This window comes from Peromyscus leucopus, chromosome 11 (assembly GCF_004664715.2).
Source record: "Peromyscus leucopus breed LL Stock chromosome 11, UCI_PerLeu_2.1, whole genome shotgun sequence".
NCBI lineage: Eukaryota > Metazoa > Chordata > Mammalia > Rodentia > Cricetidae > Peromyscus > Peromyscus leucopus.
This window is the reverse complement of record NC_051072.1, coordinates 24,371,863-24,395,962: the sequence shown is the minus strand read 5'-3', so window position 1 is coordinate 24,395,962 and position 24,100 is coordinate 24,371,863. Positions and strand designations below refer to the sequence as shown.

Sequence of the window (24,100 nt, the reverse complement as noted above, 5' to 3'; positions counted from 1 at the left end):
CATCTGTCCCAATAGTGTATTCTAGAAGGATAATAATTCAAGATCAACCAATCAAGGATCGAGTTGCTGTATCTCTTTTAGTCTCCTTGAATATGGAACAGTTTTCTACCCTTATCTTTACTCTTTCAAGATGCTGACATTTGTGAAGAATTAGTATCAATTATTTTATGGTGTTCATCAATTTTTACACTGCTTTGATTTTTTTTTTCTTCCCATGACTTAGGTTGAAAGAAATCGTATGTAGATAATTAGAAGGAAAAAAACTCCAAAGCAAATCCTAACACATCTTCTGGATCAGTGGAGACAAGATGGGGAGAAGAGATGGTGGTCATGGTGGTGGGAGACTGACTGACTTAAAACTACTTTTCATGCTTTCTTACTATACACACAAGCCACTTCCACTTTGAATCCACATGCTGATGACTCTCAGCCTTTCCAGAGAAATACAAAAAACAAAAAACAAAAGCTGACTACCAGACATCTTTGACTGTTTTACACACAATTCAACTTGATTATGTTCAAAACTCACTTCAATCACAAAAGTTACTGCTGATCCTCTTCCTCCCATTTTCTCTACCTCAAATGTCACCAGTAAAGCACAGTCAAGAACGTTGCCTCTGCTTCACCCCACACATGAAGTAAGACACCAAGAAGCATGTTAACTTTTTACCTTTATTTCTTGAGGATATTCTCTTCTATCCAACTATACTGTCTTTGTTCTAGGACCTTAGAATTTCTTCTCTCTTTTCCAATCATCTAGCTGGGTTCCTGTCTCTTAGTCTTATCATCAATAGCTAGCTTCTTCACTGTATAACTTATCTAAAAACACGCTTCATCAAATGACTTCCTCTTAAAATCCCCTTCAAGCACAGGATAAAGTCAAACTGCATTTCCTATCAAAAGCTCCACTAACTAACTGACAAGCATTAATGCTGCTGTCTTCAATACACCATTCTCCCAACTTCAGCTAGTAGATGCCACCTTTATGGTTTTTGTTCATTTTTAGTTGGGGCAAAAAATATTTCATGGAGAGAATAATTACATTTGAAGTTCATTAACTTTTTCCCATGTAAATCTCAAAATAATTTGATCAGAAAATATTTAATGAGCCTCTATATTATGTGGAAGGTATTCTATTAAGTACCATGAAAGACACAAGGTTATGTACCTTAGGAAAGTCTAGGAAGAATTTCCAACATAGAATATAAGCTTGATTTAAAAAACCCAAAACAAGAAAACAAACAAACAAACAAAACAAAACAAAAAAACATGTAATTTCATAACAAGGTAGAAAAGTAGATCTAGGTAAGGTCAGAGGAAAGAAAAATTATTTCCAAATGTGAAAAGTTAGAAGGAAACCAGACAATATTTCCTAAAGGGGGGCTTTATAAACTCACTCTACATGAGTAGACTGATGAAACTGCTCCCAGAAGCCATATATTATCAACAAAATCCCAGGCCCAGGGCTAGGGTACCTCTTCATGAACTGTTACGGTCAATGAGGTCTCAGAGGCCCTTAACACAAGCCATTGCAAAACTAGACTGTAAGATTCTTTTGCTAAAGACGCCACATACTTTGACTGCAGAACATAAAGAAATCAAGTTGGAATTAAGCTAGAAGCTTCCTCCTTGCTGGCTAGCTTTTAGTGTAAAGCTACTGTGAGAGGTGAGAGAAAAGTTATCAATGGTCTCATCCATTAATGGTCTGTGTATGACCTGCCAGGAAAGATGTGCCCACTAGTACAATAATGCCAGACCCTCGAAGGTTACCAACTGCTTTCAGATTGGATGAGGCCTGTTCCACAGGAGGGAATTCATAACTGGGGAGTTCATAAGCTCTAGGAGTTACCTACAGCTGCAGTTTTGCTAAATGGACATACAGTTAAACTGCCTTCTAAATATTTATGTTTATACCTCTAAATCAGTGCTGCTCTCAACCCTGGTCAGAGAAGATTCTCTTTGCTGTGAGCAGTGGTTAATCCAGACTAGTTAACTGGTTAAAGTTCTGAGAATAAGTGAGAAATTCTTAACCCTAACTGGTACATCTATATCAGTATTCTCTCCCCTAGCCCCACAAGGCTCAGGGAACGTTGAAGAAGGAATAGCGAACTGTAAGAGCCAGAGAACAGGGAGAAATGCTGTGAAATACTGTCTTCTGAACATGACACGGCTATTGTACTCAGGATCCCGTGGAAGCTGTAGTCACCTGCACAAGACGGAGCCATCCACACTCGAATACAGCTTAGGGAGGGGCTCATGAGGCTCCACTCCTCTCTGAAGAACTATTGGCAGTTGAAGGCTGCTGGAGGAAAATCATCTTTCTTCAGTTGGAAAGCCACTGGTAAGTTGCCTGTGCTACAGTAAATAACCCTACACTGATGCTCATGAAAGTAATTCAACTCAGTAGATCATAAAACACAACAAAACTCTAAATACACCAAATAAAACACATGAAAGTAGGAAAGAGATGTTCTAGGAAGAAGTGGTCCAGAGAGTTGGAAGAAATAAAGGGTAAAGAAATAGCCGGGCGGTGGTGGCGCACGCCTTTAATCCCAGCACTCGGGAGGCAGAGCCAGGCGGATCTCTGTGAGTTCGAGGCCAGCCTGGGCTACCAAGTGAGTCCCAGGAAAGGCGCAAAGCTACACAGAGAAACCCTGTCTCGAAAAACCAAAAAAAAAAAAAAAAAAAAAAAAAAAAAAGAAATAAATATACTTGTGTGTGTGTGTGTGTGTGTGTGTGTGTGTGTGTGTGTATGCATGCATGTATGAAACTGTCAAATAATAAAAACTTTTTTTAAAGAGAAAAGTTTGAGCATGAGCATTATCGTAGTTCAAATGTATAAGCTCATATGGAGTGGCACTATTAGGGGGTATGGCCTTGTTGGAGGAAATGTATCATTGTGGGGGTGGGCTTTGAGCTTCCCTATGCTCAAGCTATACCCAGCATCTCAATTCACTTCCTAATGCCTGCGGATCAAGATGTACAACTCCCAGCTCTTCCTCCAGCACCACATCTGCCTGAATGCCACTTGCCAGGATGCTGATGGACTAAACCTCTAAACTACAAGCCACCCCAATTAAATGTTTTCCTTTATAAAAGTTGCCATGGTCATGGTGTCTCTTCACAGCAATAGAAATCCTAAGACAACTGTGAAGGAAGTAATCATTCTTTTTTTTTTTTTTTTTTTTTTTTTTTCGAGACAGGGTTTCTCTGTGTAGCTTTGCACCTTTCCTGGGACTCACTTGGTAGCCCAGGCTGACCTCGAACTCACAGAGATCCGCCTGGCTCTGCCTCCCGAGTGCTGGGATTAAAGGCGTGCGCCACCACCGCCTGGCGGAAGTAATCATTCTTGCTCCCAACTCAATTTATACCAACTACACTAAATTAGTTTTACGTCCCTACACATAAGAAATCTTCATTAAGTACACTTTTATTAAAACTGAAACTGAAAGGATGAAAGGCATTAAGTGGAGATAAACTCAGAATCTAGCAAATATCCTTTTGGACAAAGTTCTCCATGTGTTATGTCCGCTCTACAATGTCTTCCAAATGGAATATTTAGTAACTAACCAGTTTCTAGCATGTTTTCTAGATTCTGCAGTCGTCATAGAATGCTTCTAGACATGTAGTATTTTTTCTTGTTAGTTGAGCCAAGAATTTCTCAAAGAAAAAGTAGAAGGCAGGGCTGGAGGGCATCTGGGCATGCCTGTCAGGGATTATCTTCAGTGCCTTGGTTGAGGTGTAAGTCCCTTCCCATTGTGGATGATGCAAATATTTGGTTGGGATCCGGACCTGTGTAACTAGAGAAAAAGAGCTAAGCAACAGCAAGCATTCATTGCTCTCTGCTTCCTGATTGTGGGTACAAAATGCCAGCTTTCCAAGCTCCTAATTCCTTAGCTTTCCTGCTGCAATAGACTATATCCTGGAACTGTAAGATGAAATGAATCCCATCTCTCCTGATTTGCTTTTGCCAGAAAATTTTTATCACAGCAACAAGAAAAGAAACAGCTGTAGAGATGGCTAAGTCAGCAAAGTGCTTGCTGAAAGCTTAAGGATCTGACTTTTGTCCCTCAGAATGCACATTTTAGAAAAATGTAACAGTAACAGGCACAGTAACATTCACTTGCAATCCCAGCACAGGGGAGGCAGAGGCAAGGAGGATCCCTTGGGCTTGCTGACTGACTAGTCTAACCAATCAACAAGTTCCAGAGTCAGTTAGAAACTGTCTCCTAAGATAAGGTGGAGAACTGAGGAATGTGCATGCTGTATCTACCTTGAACCTTACACAAACATGTCCAGATGTGCACAAACATCCATAATTTTACACACACACACACACACAGAGAGAGAGAGAGAGAGAGAGAGAGAGAGAGAGAGAGAGAGAGAGAGAGGAAAATAGCAAATGAATAAAATAAGCCAATACTTAAAGATACTAGAAAAAGAGACATTACAGAATTATCTGTCTCAAATACAGTTTACCATGTAGGCTTCTAGCATAAATATATCTATTTTTTAAGTCTTGGCTTCAACTGGTTCTGCAGTTTAATATTCTCTCTTCCTCAAGAATTAGTTCAGTGTCCTAGCCTGTATAATATTACTATATTTCAAGACAGATTACCAGTACCTAAAGTAGTAATATCAGCTCCCATACCTCTCTTTTCCCTTACTTGCTTTCCCCACTACTAAACAAAGATGAGTGTGGGGAGATGGCTCTGTGGCTGTTTGCAATGCAAACAGGAGAACCTAAGTTTGAATCCTTAGAACTCAAATAAAGCTAGGCTCAGCAGTAGTTCCAATATTCCTGCTGTGAGATGGGAGGAGACCTGAAAACTTGTGGGACAGCTAGCCTGTCTTAAACAAGGTAGAAGGCCAGGACCAACACCTGAGATTGTCCTCTGACTTCTGAATGTGGCATGTGCAATGTGTGTACATGTGCACAGACACAGACACACAGATGATTCTGATCCAGTTCAGTGCTAGAGTTTTTGCTTGTGCAGTAGGCCAGAGTTTGATGATCAGCACTGAAAAAATCAAATTTCTTTCTTTTTAGAGTGAAGAGGTATAAACCACTAAAGCAATTTTTTTTTTGCAATCAGCATATAGTATCTAACTATTTCTCTATGTACAACTATATAGGTAGGTAGAATATATCTGTTATTGGTTAGCTTGTTTAATTTTTAAAATTGTATTTATATTAGCCAGTATTTTACCCATATACTGTAAATGAACATTCTAGCAAATGAATTTTGGTGTCCCTCAAGTTTTCTTAAGGCTAAATTCTTGGAAGTAGGTTTCATGAGAAATGCTTAATTTAAATTTTGACTGAAAGAGTAAAAGACAAAATTATCCTCCAAGAAGACTGAAACCCATACTCTTCTGAATTTCTAAATTATCAATCTTGGGGAAGTGGGGAGGAGGGGCAAAGTCCTGATACTTGTTTTTCTAATCCACTCACATATGACATGAAATTCACCTAACGGGCAAGGGTAGGGGGCAGGCAGCAGGGCAAGCAAACACTAACCATTATTTTTCCAAGATAACAAACGAACTCTCAATAGTAGATGGTTCTCGCTCAGCAACCCCAAGAAAACCTCGAGGGTGCTTTGGTATTCAGTATCTGAGGGTTTCAAAAAGCTATACTGAAGGGTATATTAAACCAGACAACAGAGAGGGAGGAGGGATATATGGGGGGGGGTCGTCAAGATCATGATGGGGAAACCCACAGAGACAGCTGACCCAAGCAAGTGGGAGCTCACGGACTCTGGACTGGGGAGCCTGCATGGGACCAAACTAGGCCCTCTGAATGTGGGTGACAGTTGTGTGGCTTGGTCTGCTTGTGGGGCCCCTGGTAGTAGGACTAAGATTTAATCTCTGGTCCATAAACTGGCTTTTGGAGCCCATTCCCTATGGTGGGATACCTTGCTCAGCCTTGATGCAGCAGGGAGGGGTTTGTCCTACCTCAATTTGATATGCCAGGCTTTGTTGACTCCCCATGGGAGGCCTTACCTTTGCTGAGGAGTGGTTGGGAGTGGGGCGGGGAGGGGGGAGAAGGGGGCAATGGAGAGGAGGGGAGGGAGGGAAACTGTGATTGGTATGTAAAATGGAAAAAAAAAAGTTGTAATTAAAGAACAAAACAAAACAAAAACCCCACACACACAAGTCTAGATACACTATTTTGGATACAACTTACATGAAGAAGGAAATTGATTTGGGGCTTACAGATATTTTTCAATGCCTAAAGTCCTTCAGTCACCTGTGAAAGGTTATCTTTAATATCTTTCTATTTCTTAAAAATTTTTTTTTGTAAATAACTGTATATCTTAGTTGCTTTTCTATTGGTGTGAAAAGAGACACCATGACCAAGGCAACTTACAGAACAAAGAGTGGATGGGGGATTGCTTACAGTTGAGGGGGGTGAAGAAACAAAAGGGGAAAGAACTACCTAGGAAGGAGGAGGGCTTTTGTAACCTCAGAGCCCACCCACAGTGACACACCTCCCCTCCCCACAAGGCCACACCTCCTAATCCTCCCCAAATAGTTCTACTAACTATGGACCAAGCATTCATGTATATAAGCTTATGGAGTCATTCTCATTCAAATCACCACACTGTACCACTGTGCCCACCTTTCTATTGAAACTGTTATGATTTTCAGATGTACTGTCAAGATTTATTTAGTTTACATACTGTCTTTAACATCTGTTCCTTGGAAGCATTTCTGAGAAGACTAATGCTTTTTTATTTCTTACTATAAAGATAATATACATTTATATTGTATATATGGGGCTATGGATAAAAGGAGAGAGATTCCATCACCCTACTCTAACTATGGTGTGTTTTTACATTTTCTTATGTTTTTTTCTGAGCAAATGCATTTTAGTTTTAGTCAAATTCTAAATCTGCAGGTTTTCTTTTCTTAACAATGTAGGAGAAGGCTTATGATAGAATACTTCTTAATGTTTTAACTTTCAGTTGGAATTTTAAGCACAAATATTATTTTAATCTACATAACTAATATTTTCCTTTGCTTATGATGAATTTCCTGTAATGAACAGGTAAAATAATCTTGCAAGGACACTGTAAAGGTTAAATGAGAAAAGATAAATGAAAACTTACCTAACAGTTTATAGTTATAGACCATAGAAACTAATTCTTTTTTTAATAGATAAAATTTAAAAGATCTATTTCTATTTTTAGTGTGTTTGTGTGTGTGTGTGTGTGTGTGTGTGTGTGTGTGTGTGTGTGTGTGTTTACAAGTGAGTGCAGTTGTGGGCAGAAGCCAGAGCTTCATACTCTCCTGGAGCTGAGTCACAGGTTACCTGACAGGGGCTCTGGAACTGTCCTCAGCAAGAGTGCAAGCTCTTAACCACCAAGTCATCTCTGTAGCCCTTAGAAAAATTACTTCTGAGCCATCTAGTCCCTGGAATAATTCTATAGAAATAGAGGTATCAATACACTTACAGCTAAGTCATTTAGCAATGTAGAACCTTGCCAGGAGGATCACATCATCTTGGAGTTCGTTAGAAATGCAAATACTCAGGCCCTGATTCACAATCCACACTTAGCAAGTTTGGAAGTAAACTCAAAGCAGCACTTTTTAAAATTCTGCTACCTACTTGAATGACCTGGAAAAACTAACAGAGCAAGGCAGAATCCTAAGAGGAACCAACATCTACTAATCACCATCAATGCAAAAATAAATATATCATGTAATTTTTAGCAATGTATTAGAAATCACTGCCAAGGTGCTGGAGAGATGGCTCACTTTGCAAGTATGAATGCCTAGAACCCAATGTTTTAAAAGCCATGTATAGTGGTACACACATGTAATCTCAGACCTGGGGAAGCAGAGATCCCTAGGGCTTGCTGACCAGCTAGCCTAACCTTTGTGGAGAATTCTGTGTCAATGAGGGCCTATCTTCAATGGCGCCTGATGGAACAACACTCAAGGTTATTCTTTGGCCTCAACATCCACACATACACCTGTACCCACATTAACATGAATATGCACACAGACACGAAAAAGAAAATACAGCCAAACCTAAAGTTATACTACAGTGTATCTTTGGAGCTGGAAAGAAGAAATTCATTCATATTTCAAATGAACTTACTTTTTCCCACATCAATATAGCTTAAAGCGAATCAAGAACCAAAGTTCTAGAAAATACTAAAAGCCCACCACTTTTCAACCCAATTCCTTGTTCTTCAATGCCTATATTTAGGAAAAAACTAAAAACAAAACAAAAAGCAACTATTAGTTATAGCATCTACTGAAGACTTAGTAAGAAACTTTAATCAAATAAAATTTCAAGTTATAGTCAAGTCAGATGTTTTATTTAATCAAGGTAAATGGTTAAAAGAAAATGATTGGTTGGAGAGACTAGTCTATTTGATCAGAATTTCACCTTATTTCTTTCTCTAAGTCAATAATCTTAAGGTACTAACAGTAAGCAAAACAAAATTTATTCTGTGCTGTGGGATGGTCTGTATGTCAAATTGCTCTGATTGGTCAATAAATAAAACACTGATTGGCCAGTGGCCAGGCAGGAAGTAGGTGGGACAAGGAGAGAGGAGAGTTCTGGGAAGCAGAAGGCTGAGGCAGAGAAACACTGCCAGCCGCCGCCATGACAAGCCGCATGTGAAGACACCAGTAAGCCACAAGCCACGTGGCAAGGTATAAATTTATGAAAATGGATTAATTTAAGATATAAGAACAGTTAGCAAGAAGCCTGCCATGGCCATACAGTTTGTAAGCAATATAAGTCTCTGTGTTTACTTGGTTGGGTCTGAGCGGCTGTGGGACTGGTGGGTGACAGAGATTTGTCCTGACTGTGGGCAAGGCAGGAAAACTCTAGCTACAATTCTGGCAAAAGAATTTCTTTCTTTTTCTTGTTTTTCTTCTAGTTTTTGTTTGTTTGTTTGTTTTTTGTTTTTTTACTATATTGAACTTTGAACCTGGGTACATGGGTACACAGGCAGGACTGACAATATCCTCTGCCCCATCCATCCATCCATCCATCCATCCATCCATCCATCCATCCCTCCATCTATCTGTATGTGTCTGCATATACACATGCACACACACTCATGTGTATGTGCATGCATATGGAGGCAGGCCAGAGGTCAATGGTACGTTATTTCCCTCATTATATTTGCTTCTTTTCCAGTACTGGAGCCACAACTATCACCATACCCTACTTTTTTGTAGATATAGAGAATCTGAACTCAGGTCTTTAGACTTTCATGACAAGCTCTTTACTGACTTGGATGTCTCTCCAGACTCCAATAAGTCTTTTTAGTGTTAGTGGTTGGATAAGAAAATAATCATTCTTGGGCCTGCAAAGCCACTCAGCAGGTAAGTATTTGCCCCATGAGCCTGATAATCTGAACTTGATCTGCAGAACCCATGCAAAAGTGGAAGGACAGGAATTCACAAAGGACGCCACATCTCCACATGTGTATTCATGACACATGTGCCCGCCCCCACATAACACACAATAACAGTCAATTAAAAAACCTTTAAGTCACTGTCCTGCTATCCAGGGCAGCCATTACACACACACACACACACACACACACACACACACACACACACACACACACACTCATTATAAAGAGTCTAAAAGGCAACACGATTGATTTTTGTGGTGCTGGAGGTGGAACTCTGGTTTATAGTCTACCAATAATTTACTCCCCCAGACTAATATAATGGTTTTTAACAAGATGGAAAATTATATAATCAGCAATCAAGACCATAGTTAATATAAAAACATTCTTGTTGAGTGTTGTGCCACATGCCTTTAATCTCAGCATTTGGGAAGGAGAGGCAAATGGATTTTTGTGAACTCAAAGTCAGCCTGGTCTACACAGCAAGTTCCAGGCAGCTAGGGCTATATAGTGTACCGCTGCCTTAAAAACAAGCCAACCAAATAAACAAGACAAACAAACCCCAAAACAAACAAACAAATACTACAACAAACCTGTTCTTATTAAAATTAATCTTAAAACTGCAAACTAATTATAACATTACTAGTAACATTATCACCATTTGAAATTGTTTTGTGGTATATTTTATGTATGTTTACTACACACTCTCTATAAAAAATCACATAGTAATATATATTAACATATACTAGATAAACAGTACACACTCAAGTCTAATTCTGACCTGAGAAGCAATTGGTAGGCTTTCATGCTGAGCTACTTCCTACTAAATCCTATACTTTCAAGTAAGACTCTCCATTAGTGGGTCTATCAACCAGGAAACTAGAAAAGTATTTCTCTACATCAGAACACATACATGAGAAAGGGATAGGTAGCACAAGGGGGAACTGATGCTATACACACAGGGATAGTAGTAACGTCGTCTCAATAGTTACTTTATTCAAAGTTATTCCCTGTTACCTTTCCTCTATTAATTCCTGGTGAACAATAAATACATTTCTGTACCTGATATGTGGTCAGCTTACTCATTTTTTTTCTTTTTCTTTTCTTTTTTAACGTTTGCAAAACATCAATGCCATTGGACATTTGTGGTGGGTGTCCTCTACAATAGTCCGTTATGACACCACCTTCCTGCTAAAGACTTAAAGTGTTTGCTTCTAAAAAACAGAATACAGCAAAGTGATGGCAGGTTACACGATTTCAAAGAGAAAGGTTTCTGTCAAGCTTTCCTCTCTGATTCTATTGGAAATCACTTAGCATTTGATAAGCCAGTCACTCTTAAGGTGAGGCTCATTTGGCAAGGAACTCAAGTATCTAGCCAACAGAAACAATCCGAGGCCCACCAAAAGCCAAAAGTAATCAGTTTGGAAGCTGATTTTTCTGTCAGTCAATCTTGTTCTGGCTATAACCACCACCACAGCCACATCAGACAGTATGAAAACTGCAGCTTTTTAAGACACCCCAAGGAAGAACACACCAAGCTCAGCTTTCCTGGTCTACATGAACTGTGAGATAATAAATCCTGTTTTAAGCTATTTAATATTAAAGTAACTTGTTACACAACAACTGATAACCAACACAAGTTTTTAGATGTTTTGTTTGTTTTAGTGATAGGTTCTCAGTAAGTAGCTTGGGTTCCTTCTGAACTCACTATGCCTGGAATTTCCCCTCCTTCAGCCTCAGAATCCTGAGTGCTGAGATTGCTGGAGAATTTTACTATGTATTCTAAAGATGATCATTCAAGAGCATATGCATCTCATACTATTGTTATATGTTATACAGATGTTCTTTTTGTTTGGCAGTATTAGGAATTTTAAAAATCTTAACCAACCAAACAAAACCACTCTATCTATGGAATCTGTAGTGGTTTAAATAATAAATGTCCCCATAGTCTTGGGCATCTGAATATTTGGTCCCCAGTTGGTAGTGCTGTGTGGCTTGGAAGGTGTGGTCTTATTGAAAGAAGTATGTCACTGGGGTTAGAGTTTGAGAGTTTAAAGAACTGAACCATTTTTAGTTTGTTCTCTCTGCTTATGGTTCAAACAGAGCTTTTGTTGTTTGCTGCCATACCTCCCAACAATAATGGACTCTTAGCCCTCTGGAACCATAAGCCCAAACAAACTCTTTATTCTATAAGTTGTGCTCATGCTGTTTCATCATAGCAATGAAAACATAACCGATCCTTACATTATCCATATCCTTACATTAGAATTATTCTACTTAGGAACACTTCTATTTACATTATTTCAATTGAATCTTATGAACAATTGTACATGGTCTGTGTAAAAGCAGATATTATTTAACTTATACCCTCTGTTTAAGGATTTTATAGTTTAATTGAATGTTTTTATACTGAAATTCTTAAAAATTTGTTTAGTCTCATACATCTGGCTATTTCTTTTATTATTTAGATCTCCTCCCTTTTCAAGTTTCCTCCCAAAGAATAAAGATGTGAGAAAAATTCTTAGAAATTGCAAAAAAAAAAAAAAAAAAAAAAAAAAAACCACACACACACACACAAACACACACACATACAGGGGGGAAGGAGAGTCAATAAGTGTGTGAATGGGAATAAGAAAAAGTAATGGGAGAAGGGAATATGAACACAATACACTGTCTACAAAGAAACTGTCAAAAATAAAAATAAAGGAAATGCTAATAGCAATGTTGGGATGTTGCAGTATCTTCTCAAATATTCACACAGCTGAAAAACAGCAGCCCAGAGAACCAACTGTCATAGAGGAAGGAATAGCATAAAACCAAAAATCAAGTCAAGAGTAATTTAAAGGCAATATTTAAGCAAATGCTTCACCATTCAACTGAAGTCTATTTTTAGCTGGTCTTTCTGAATTATTCACCTCAAATATTTACTAAGCAGCTACTAAGTGCCAGAAACTATCCCTGATGCTGATTAAGATGAGAAACAAAGTCGTCACTGCACCTTTCCTGCTCTCTCAAGGATTTGTAGGCTAGGAAAAGAAGGTAACTTTGACATGACATAATAAGCATTATAATGAAAGAAGAGAGAAAGAAGTGGGGGGAGATGGAAAAGAGAAGGACAAGTCCTATATCAAAAAGATAAAGGGCTTTATAAAAAGATGCAATTATCTTGGAATTTAAAAGACTAATAGAAATTTATCAGGTTTCCTTCCAAATAGAGAAAAATCAATATTCCAAAGCAAAGTGGGAAAAAGTCGTGCTGAAATACAAACAAAAATTCTTGTGTCAAAAGACAGCTAGGGCTAATCTACTTCTTAGAATTTTGACCACAAAACAAAACAAAATACACACAATTAGCATGTACTATATGGCTGACACTGTGTGTGTGTGGTATTAGTAACAATGCAGAAATATAAGATTACGCTCCTGGCCTCAGGGAACTTAAGTCTCACAGAATTTAGGAACATGTATCATTCATTATTAATTACAGTGACTCTAAACTGTCTGTGAAACTTTTTTCTTATCACTTGTGAGAGTCACATTCTTTGTGATCAGTAGTTTCTGATGTGTAAAGAGAATCTTAAGTCTATAACTCAGAAGATTGTAATGAAACTTGATATAAAAATTACCATTATTGCTATGACTATTATTATCCTATTTTTTTGTAGTTCTAAGGCATTTTATTACAAAAATTGGTACTCACTCATACATAGACTAATAGGGACTTACAATTTATCATACATTTACTTCATATTTTAGCTTGACCTTCTAGTAAGTCCATAAGTTTTACTAATTCTGGCTGCTGTATAATGAGATCCTCCATTGTCTGGGTGGTTTAAGAACATGATTTGTCAATGAGCATTTATAGTCTTTTCTTTATTGGCATTTGAGCTGACAACCAACATTGATGCCACCTCCTGTTTTATCATTTTGGGTTCAAATCCACCACTGAAGTCAGATTTTGATAGACTTAGAAAAACCAGTTTTACTTGAGGCTCCAACAGTCTGTGACTCCTTAGCAGCAATGGTCAGTCTGACTGTTACCACTATACTGGTTATGGCTCCCCTCCATAACAGGACAATGTGCACTTATTCCAGCCTAAGCCAGCCGCCACGCACCACCATCACTACTAAAAAAGAAGAAATACAAGTATTACTAATGTAATTATCAACTAAGGCATGAAGTACCCCCTACTCTATGACATTTAAAGAAGAAAAGAATACTGAAAACAAGTTCTAATCCATTTACCTGATGATACAATCTAGGATGATGTTATTTGAGTACTAGCAGGCTTTTCAGCTCTGCATATATGTATGCTTAAGAAGTATTATTCATAACAGGGCTGGAGAGTTAGCTTGGGGTTAAGAACACTTGGGACTTTTGCAGAGGACCTAACTTCAATTCGCAGCACCCACATGGTAGCTCACAACCATCTGTAACTCCTGTTCCAGGGGATCTGACACCCTCTTCGGACCTCTGAGGGTACCAGGCACACAGTGGTATACAGACACACACACACACACACACACACACACACACACACACACACACACAGTAATATATACATTTAAAAAAAGAAGTAATACTCAGTAACAGAAAAAAGGCTTAGCCGGGCGGTGGTGGCTCACGTCTTTAATCCCAGCACTCAGGAGGCAGAGCCAGGCAGATCTCTGTGAGTTCAAGGCCAGCCTGGGCTACCAAGTGAGTTCCAGGAAAGGCGCAAAGCTACACAGAGAAACCCTGTCTCGAAAAACCAAAAAAAAAAAAAAAAAAAAAAAAAAAAAAAAAAGAAAAAAGAAAAAAGGCTTAATTCACTTTGTGCATAAAATATAAAAACAATAACTAAGAAGGTAATTTACAGTGAAGGAGATATTGCAAACGAGATAAAGAATGGAATATGTAGTCATTAATGAAAAAAGAAAGAAAAACACAGGTTGCCTGAAATGACTAAGTATATAATCATAGAAAGGGTGACTGGTGTTTAAAATTGGGGGAAAAAATCAGGGGAGCCTCTATGATAAGATTTAGAAAACAATGCTTTGGAGGAAGTTCATTATCAATTATTTTAAACCTACTTAAAATTCATTTTTAACAAACTGGACTGATTTATTTATCATCATTATTATGTATTTATGGTGTGTATATATATGCAGGCAGTCACACATAGCAAGCATGTGGAGTTCAAAGGACAACCATTGGGAGTTAGTTCTTATCCACCTTTAATGGTTCCAGGTCACCAGAGCTACTCAGAAAACTACATGCTTAGCTACCCACCTTATGGCTAAAAATTAATTTTTATGGGACCACAACACCCAAAGTTTTGGGAACTTCTTTAAGCTAAATTTTCTTCTATAAAGTTCAAGGCATTCAAACATTCAACAAACTGAATTCAGTAAGAATGGTTTCTACTGAATCTGAGATCCCCAAGGGAAGGTATGGCACAGATAAAGCAAAATATGAAACTTTCATCAAGATGCAATTAAAAACCCAGAACAGAGTGGTGGTGGTGCACACTTTTAATCCCAGCACTCTGGAGGCAGAGTAGGGCGGATCTCTGAGTTCAAGGCCAGACTGGTCTACAGAGCAAGTTCCAGGACAGCCAGGACTAAACAGAGAAACTCTTGTCTCAAAAAAACAAAAATAAAAACAAACAAACAAAAAAACTTACAACAATTATTAATCTTTAAGTACATTTAAGACAATTATATTACATTTTTTTATTTTTTGGTTTTTCAAGAAAGGATTTCTCTGTGTAGCCCTGGTTGTCCTGGAGCTTGCACTGTAGACCAGGCTGGTCTCAAACATGCAGAGATCCACCTACCTCTTCTGTCTCTGCCTCTTAAGTGCTGGGTTTAAAGGTGTGGACCACCACCATCTGGCTATATTACATTCTTATGCAAGAAAGATGTGAGTATACAGAAATGTTCAACACAGAGAAAACAACTGGAGTTAACTCTTTTAATTCTTACCTATTCCTTTCTTAATTCCCTAAAACCATAAAAAACACTCTCCTAGAACTTCTTTATCAAGTTATTGACTTCTAGTTGCAAACTTGACTCTGAGTTTCAAGTGCCCAATTCTCAAAGAGAAAATGAAGAACACTTGAAATCCTGACTAATTCAACAGCATTAAAACAATGGGCAAATCTTTTATCTGAAGATTGAAATACAACAATGTGAAAGTTTTCTAAATAAAATCAAACTCTGATTTTAAATTCTGCATTAAATTTTATTTAATGTGGCTTAAGGATCCAAAGAGTACTATGTTTAATATAACCAACTTTGGCACAGGCTCCTTAAAGGTAATGGAGAAGCAGAAATAGTATAGCAACTACAAGTTAAAGGCTAGACTTTAGAATCTAAATAAGTTAGCTTCAAATTCCTCCTCTTGTTTCAAGCCGTACTTTTAGTGAACTACTAATATCCTAAGCTATCATTTCTTCATCAATAAGATAAAAATTGTATTCTTGAGTTTTTTCAAGAGTATTAAATATGAGAACGAAAAACAAACATGTAAAACACACACAGTTGACAAATGTTTAAAAGGAGATCACTTTCCTATTTCCTTTTCTATTACAAATTTAAAGGTCAGTGATAAGCGCAGCAATATCATTGAGAATGGAAACAAAAACTTGCTCTTGGACTTTGAGTAAAGATTCTTCATTTAATTTAATCCTTGATCAACAGAACATATTATAGCCTAGCCAGAGTTTTACTCTTTATTTCCCTATCTGCTAGTCAGCTGGACATCTTTGTTGGATGTACCTGTCACTTAGTTACTTACCTATTCTTGCAACAAACACTTGTGGTAGCTTATTACAGACAACAAAGATTTTAAATACTGGACTTCTATGTTATATTCAAATAACAGCAAACGACCATGCTGACCTAATTGAGTGGCTACAATTTTTTCCACAAGCCATCTAATTTTACTCTTCATGTGCACAAGTTTGTTCAGGTTATAAAGGAGTAGGATTGGGCAAACAAGAAAACTGCCTCAACTACTGCTGGCAGGCAAAGAAGTACAACACATTTCCAACTGAAAAAAAAAAAAAAAGCTGAAAGAAATTAAGGCTTAAAAGAAGGAAAGCCATCCTCCCTGTGCTCACAGATGGGAGACTTCCCGTTGTAATGACACTCTTCCCCCAAACAGATCCACAGATAACAAATCCATAACCAAATCACAGCTGCATATTTTGTAAAAATTGATTTGACCTTAAAATTCCTATAAATATAAAAGACATCCATAAGGACAGACACATAGATTAAAGTAATAAAAACTGAGTCCAAAATAAATCCTTAAATATATTTTCAACTAGGCCCTCAGGACTGTTAGAAAACTACACTACCAATAAGCCATGCCCCAGCCCTGACTATGTTTTATTAATTTTTTTAAAAGTCAACTGCATTTTTATTTATTGTATTTGTGTTTGGGCATCTGTGTGTCATAACACATGTCTGTAGGTCGGAAAAGAACTTGTAGGAGTTGACTCTCTCTTTCCACTATGTGGGTCTTGGAGATGGAACTCAGGTCATTAGGCATGATGTCAGGCAACTTATTCCCCCTCCTCCCCAAGCCACTTGCCAGCCTGGCATTTCTTTTCCTATGGTTTTATTAAATAAGGTCTCATAACATGGCTCAGTATGGCCTGAAACTTGTAGTCCTCCTACCTCAGACTCTCAAATACTGGGATTAAAGATGCATGTATCACCATGCCTAGCTTTGAAATACTTTTGACAAGAGTGTAAAAGACAGTCATTCAGTAAATATGAAGAATCTTTTCACAAATCATGATGGACAACCACAGTACACGTAGAAGTGTGAAGTTGGGTCTATTTCACACTATATGCAAGAAAAAAACAAACCCCAAACAACAACAAAAACTTGAAATGAATCAGAGACTTAAATGTAAGAACCAGAACAGGGGTAACTTCTCATGTCTAGGATTACCCAGTGCTTTCTTAGACATGACATCCAAAACACAAGCAACCAAAGGAGACAATAAAAACAAATAGAATGTGAGAAATACTTCACATATGTGAGGAGTCTTGTCCTGAAATTTTTTTTAAACCCTGTAAGACTAAAAACCCCGATAAGCCAATTTAAAAATGGGCAAAGTCAGATAACAAGAAGTACAAGGAATGTTGGTGAGACCGCTCAGTAGGTAAAGGTACTTGAGGCCAAGCCTGATGACCTGAGTTCTTAGAACCCACATGGTAGAGAGAGAGAAAACTCCCATAAGCTGTTTTCTACATGTGTACTATGGCACCCCCTCCTCCTGCCACACACACAAAATGACTAAATGTAAGAAAAAATTCTTTTAAGAAGTACCAGCAAAAATGTAAGGAAATTAGAATCCTAACAGAAATGTAAAATGATGCAACTACAACAGAAAACAGTTTGATAGTTTCTCAAAGAGCTAAACTCTTTATTGTTATTGTGCAATCTAAAAGTTCCACTTCTATATATGTATCCAGGAAAACTGAGGTGTGCATTCACAGATATATTCATAAATGTGCACATGAGTTTTATATCAACATTATTTAATTATCCAGAAAGCAAAAGTGACTCAAACGTTCATTTTGTCTGAGTGATAATCTCTAAGTAAAATGTGGCATATCCATACTATATAAACTATTCAGCCACAAAAATGAATGCAATCTTAAGGCAGGGGAGATGGCTCAGTGGGAAGAGTACTTGCTGAGCAGCAGGAACTGGAATTCAAATCCACAGTACTCATGTGAAAATGTGGGTGTAACTAGCCACATGCTAGCCTATAACCTAAATTCTATCTCAGGCAAAAACAGGAAAGTATTTTAATCTTGGTGGGGGTGGGTGGGTGGGTGAGATGAGTAGATGAGTGTGATGTCACCTTTGCTAGTAATGAAAAAATAAACCCATAAAGTCATGATAGGAAGAAAGAAGGAAGATAGATGGGGAAAACAGGATGTAAATGTTTTAATTAAAAATTAAAAAGCCACAAACTTACAAAATGAATTATCAACTGTAGTAGACACAGCTGTCCATTTTTGAGATTACTGAAAATGCATATGTGAGAATATAATACCACCTTGGGAGGCATATTTATATTAGATATGAGTTAAAGTCAAACCTTACATAAGTGATTATTATTTGGGATACTCCATCTAGGGTATAATAGCTAAGCTGTGTTGTAAAGAGTACTTATACAATATTAGAGTAACTTAAATTGATTAAATTACTTTTGTTTTGTTTTAAAACAGAGCCTCACTGTGTAACCTCAGTTGGCCTAGAACTGACTTTATTGACTAGGATGGCCTTGAACTCTTAGAGAGCTACCTGCCTCTGCCTCCAGAGTACTGAGATTAAAGGCACGTGGCACCAAGCCTGGAGAATTTAATCAATTCTCATCAAATACTTTCCTCTCTAACAATCCATTAAAGTGTCACAAATTAGCACATTTGTTTGAAAGTATGTGCAACAATATATTTTCAAGTAACACTCAGAAAATTTGCTGCCAACTGACCAAAAGAACAAATATTTGCTAAAGAATTAGTCTAAATATATATACAGCATGCTTCTGTGCAGTCAGGGTGCTTTTAAGCATTATGTGAGATACAGTTGATTATTTAGAATATTCTTTTAAAATATAAGATACTTTCAGGAACACATCAATCAGTTCCAATTTTTTAAATTTTATTCTACACACACTTGTTTTCATGTTGTTATTTTTTTTTCACAAGTTTCCTTCCAATTGCACATATAGTGCCTGCTTCCTAATTCCTCTCTCAATTTGATGGCCTAAGAATATCAAGCAATTCCCTCTCCATTTTTCAAAAATAAATACATCTCTCCCTTCTAGCACTAGTTTCTCACATGATTCCTTACTCTTTTATACTTTTCAGGTGAGTTTTGTAAAATCAGGTGCCACGTGGGGCTGGAGAGATGGCTCAGTTGTTAAGAACACTTGCTGCTCCTCAGAAGTCCTGTGTTAAGTTCCCAGCACCTCTATCAGGTGGCTCACAACAGTTCCAGGGGATCTGACACACATTCTCTTCTGGCCTCTGCAGGCACCTGTGTACATATGGCACAGATTCAGACAAGCAGGCACACGCACATACACATAAATAAAAATGAATTTTAAAAACATTGACGGAGCCATGTTAAAATCAACTGCTCAATTATTTCTGATGAATCTGTCTGATTGTTTTATAATTATTCCTGTATTTAAAACTTTTGAAAAGCTACTGGCATTTTAATTATGATTGTAAAGATAATCCCCTTGTGGTGGTTTGAATAAGAATGGCCTCCATAGGCTCCTATATTTGAATGCTTAGTCATAAGGGAGTGGTACTGTTTGAGAAGGATTAGAATATGTGGCCTTGCTGGAGTAGATGTGCCCATGCTGGAGGAAGTGTGTCACTGGGTGGGGGGGAGCAGAGGGACGGGGGGGGGGGGGGGGGCGGGCTTTGAGGTTTCAAAAGCCCAATGTTAGGCCCAATCGCTCTCTCTGCCTACAGATCAGGATGTAGCTCTCAGCTATTGTTCCAGCACCTGTCTGATGCCATGCTCCCCACCATGATGGTAATGGACTAAGCCTTTGAAACTGTAGGCAAAGCCCAATTAAATGCTTTCTTTCATAAGAGTTGCCGTGGTCATAGTGTCTGTTCACAGAAATAGAAAAGTGATTAAGGCACCCCTTATGAACTAAGTAACAGTTCTCACTATACTATTTCATTATATGTATGATTTAATAAAAACAGAAGAGCCACTTTTGAGATTATGCTACGTAAACAAATATACCAGGGATGCTAAGTGCATGCCAATATAGTCAATATACTGGGAAATTAAGCATTAGGAAAATATGGTACTATTATCTTTTTCAAAATCCATTCCCTCCAGAATATGTAAAGTGATACACATTTTGATAAACTACATTTTTATTCATAGACAGCCAAAGCTGACTGAACTTGTATTTCAAACTCCAATGTCCATATGTATGAAACTTGGAAATTAAGAAGACATCTTTAATTGCCTTTATTCTCCATTACCCATTCTATCTACGTATGATCTCTGAATGCCTTAATACCTGCTAGGAGTTTCCTTCTCTACATTCTCAGTATCTTAACTGAAAACCTCATCAACTCTCATTAGCCTCCATGACATCTTTTCTTCTCACTACTAATCAAGACTTAAAAGAATAAAAACTGTAACTGATGACTTAATAATTTCCCTATCCCCTTACCTTTAAAGGAAAACACACTATTCATAGCAATGTGTGTGTACATGTGGTGTGTGGGGAGCACTTCACCCATGCATACATATGTGGAGGTCTGAGGCTCCTCCCCTATTACTCTCCACCTTGTTTTTTGAGGCAGGGTTCTCATTAAACCTGCAGCCTGCTGATTCAGCCTAACTGGTTGGTCAGTGAGCTGCCAGGGTCAGGATCCACCTGCTCCTACCCTGTCAGTGATGAGGTAATGGGCGCACACCAGTGCTGCTAGCTTTAAAGTGTGTGCTGAGAAGGTGAACACAGGTCCTCATACGAGCACAGCAAGCCCTTAACCCACTGAGCCGTGCCCCCAGCTCCAGGTAGACACAGTTCTCTACCATCTGTGTCCTGCCCTGTCTGTGGCTTTAAATCTATTTTTCACCGCCTTTTCAAGCCTGTGCCATCATGGTTTCGAAAATCCAACTATTGCTCCAGGCTCACAAGTCTGACTAAAGCCTATGAATTACATAGCATCCCTCCTTAGAAAGGCTTTCCTCACTTCCTTTCCTACCGCACTATTGTAAACTAGGTTCTCTAACAGTGTCTCCCTGCCCCCCCCAACCCCATGCTCCTACTGAACTTTCTCTGTTGATCCTTATCACAGCACTACAGCACCTACAAAATGACCATTACTCATCTATCTATACGCTTTATTAGACTCTAAGGTCTTAGTGGATAGAATGAAGGCTTTTATTTCACCATTTCCAATGTCAGCAGTTTCTGAGCTGAAGCAGAAAACACACCCAATGTTTGATGACCAGAAGAATGGAAACTAGATCAAAGCCATGTACATAGCACACTAAACATTTTGTATTTCGAAAATTAAGACTAACTAACATGGTTTTCTAAGATCAAGCCTGGCCACCTAAATTAAAAACCTGGGACCCAAAGACTGAAGGAGAGAATGAATTCCTCCGAGATGATCATGTACACATGCCATAGCATATGTGTGCCCAAACACACACATGTACATGTATGCACTAAATAAATATAATTTAAAAATTAAAAATAAAAAAGACTAAGTAATAGGTCTTATCTAGAAAATGGTTTCTGTGTCCACTACATTACAGTTATGAATTTCTTTACTACTTAGGCAAATAAAAGATTGATTATCCCTTAAAAATCAACTATATTCCTAACAATAGCACTTTTATTTTTGAATCTAACTCATTCAATTTGTCTTGCTTTACTAGTCCAAAGACTCCCAAAGCCTGAGATAGTTTATAGAAGAAATGAATTTGGTTTAATAACTGGCCTACCTATTGCTTGGCTAGTAACTAGAGTAGATCTTACAAAAATTTCACTGCATATCTCCAAATGATATGTATAATTTGAAAAGCCATGATTTTTACCATCAAAATAATTTAAATATTGAAAACAGCCACAATATTGGGAGGAGAGAAATTTAAATGACCTAAAAATAATCTTAATAGAATTGGAGCATTCTACATGGATAGTAAAATTATTTTTCTCTTTAAATCAAGACATCAAGGAAAATAGATTATGGCAGGGCAAACTATTATTGGAACTCCATATAAAGAGCCATAAAAATGTTCAAACCTAGGCTGGGCGTTGGTGGCGCACGCCTTTAATCCCAGCACTCGGGAGGCAGAGCCAGGCGGATCTCTGTGAGTTCGAGGCCAGCCTGGGCTACCAAGTGAGCTCCAGGAAAGGCGCAAAGCTACACAGAGAAACCCTGTCTCGAAAAACCAAAAAAAAAAAAAAAAAAAAAAAATGTTCAAACCTTTTAACTTTGTGTTTACTGGACTCTACTTTATATGGATAAAGACCTGAAAATGGGGTCCCCCCCCATCCCAAACTGGACAGATAAAGATGCTCTCTGCCTCAAGATTTATTTAAAAAAAAAAAAAAGTAAAAGCAAATAAAACATTTAGTAGTAGAATGAAAAGCTATGGTTCATCTATAACAAATTAATAGGTAACATCTGAAATACTATGAATAAAACATAAAAAACTAAGAAAGCCTTTATGATATGTTCTTAAAACAATGTGTATGTATGTTCATACTACACACACACATATATACATACATATATAATATAGTTACATATACTTATATAACTATTGTTATTGAATAATCTACTAGGAAAATAAAATTTCAACTACAAAGTTCCATATTTTCAAAATAGCATATGGAATTCTTAAATTTCTCCTAAAATGAAAAGCAAAACACATTGAGAAATCTTCAATGTTAATATTCTTGAAAGAGTTTAGCAGCAAATTTATAATTGAGCCTTGCCTGCCATACCAGAACACTATACACAGTTCTGACTAAAGTGTATAAAGCAGCTGTAAGTTTATTATAATTGAGCCACTTTAATTTCAGGTTTGAGACTCTTCCATCTGAAGACAGAGGGCAGTACAGGGAACCCTGACAACACTAGAACCAAGAGTGATTAGGTAAGATTTAAAGCTATAAGAAATACTTGCTCTTTCATCGCCAATACCTTCCAATTCCTAATATGCACAGACAGATTATGCAGATCATTGAAGCTGGGGGCTATCAATTTGTCTTTTAAAAATGTATACTGGAACAAACCAATAAAAAAATGAGCTATACATCTGAAAGGAGAATTCACAAAAAGAATATGAATTGCTAATAAACAAGTGTTCTATATCATTAGCCATCAGAGAAATAGAAGCTAAAACTTACTTTGAGGTTACATCTCACCCTGTAAAATGGCCAAAATCAAGAAATAAATTTGTGAGTCATCATTATATAGGTAGTGTGTAATAAATCACGCGAACCAAGGTTGAAGGACTACCTTGGGTGCTGTGGGATGTTCTGTATGGCAAATGTGTTGCTCTGATTGGTCAATAAATAAAACACTGATTGGCCAGTGGCTAGGCAGGAAGTATAGGCGGGACTAACAGAGAGGAGAAAAGAAAGAACAGGAAGGCACAAGGAGTCACTGCCAGCGCACCAGGACAAGCAGCATGTGAAGATGCTGGTAAGCCACGAGCCACGTGGCAAGGTATAGATTTATGGAAATGGATTAATTTAAGCTATAAGAACAGTTAGCGTCTCTCTCCCTATATTTATTCAATATAGTACTAGAAGTTTTAGCTAGAGCAATAAGACAACAAAAGGAGATCAAAGGGATACAAATTGGAAAGGAAGAAGTCAAACTTTCACTATTTGCAGATGATATGATAGTATACATAAGTGACCCCAAAAACTCTACCAGGGAACTCCTACAGCTGATAAACTCCTTCAGTAAAGTGGCAGGATACAAGATCAACTCAAAAAAAAATCAGTAGCCCTCCTATACACAAATGATAAAAGGGCTGAGAAAGAAGTCAGAGAAACATCACCCTTTACAATAGCCACAAATAATATAAAATACCTTGGGATAACACTAACTAAACAAGTGAAGGACCTTTTTGATAAGAACTTTAAATCTCTAAAGAAAGAAATTGAAGAAGATATCAGAAAATGGAAGGA

At 37.7% G+C, this 24,100-nt stretch overlaps 1 protein-coding gene and 1 pseudogene across 2 annotated transcripts in view; both read right to left on the bottom strand.

Annotated features, from left to right (window-relative positions):
• Nipbl (NIPBL cohesin loading factor) overlaps positions 1-24,100 on the bottom strand; it is a 174,280-nt gene that overhangs the window by 135,934 nt on the left and 14,246 nt on the right. The gene's annotated exons all lie outside the window — the stretch shown is intronic.
• On the bottom strand, positions 10,482-13,411 carry LOC114697324 (annotated as a pseudogene).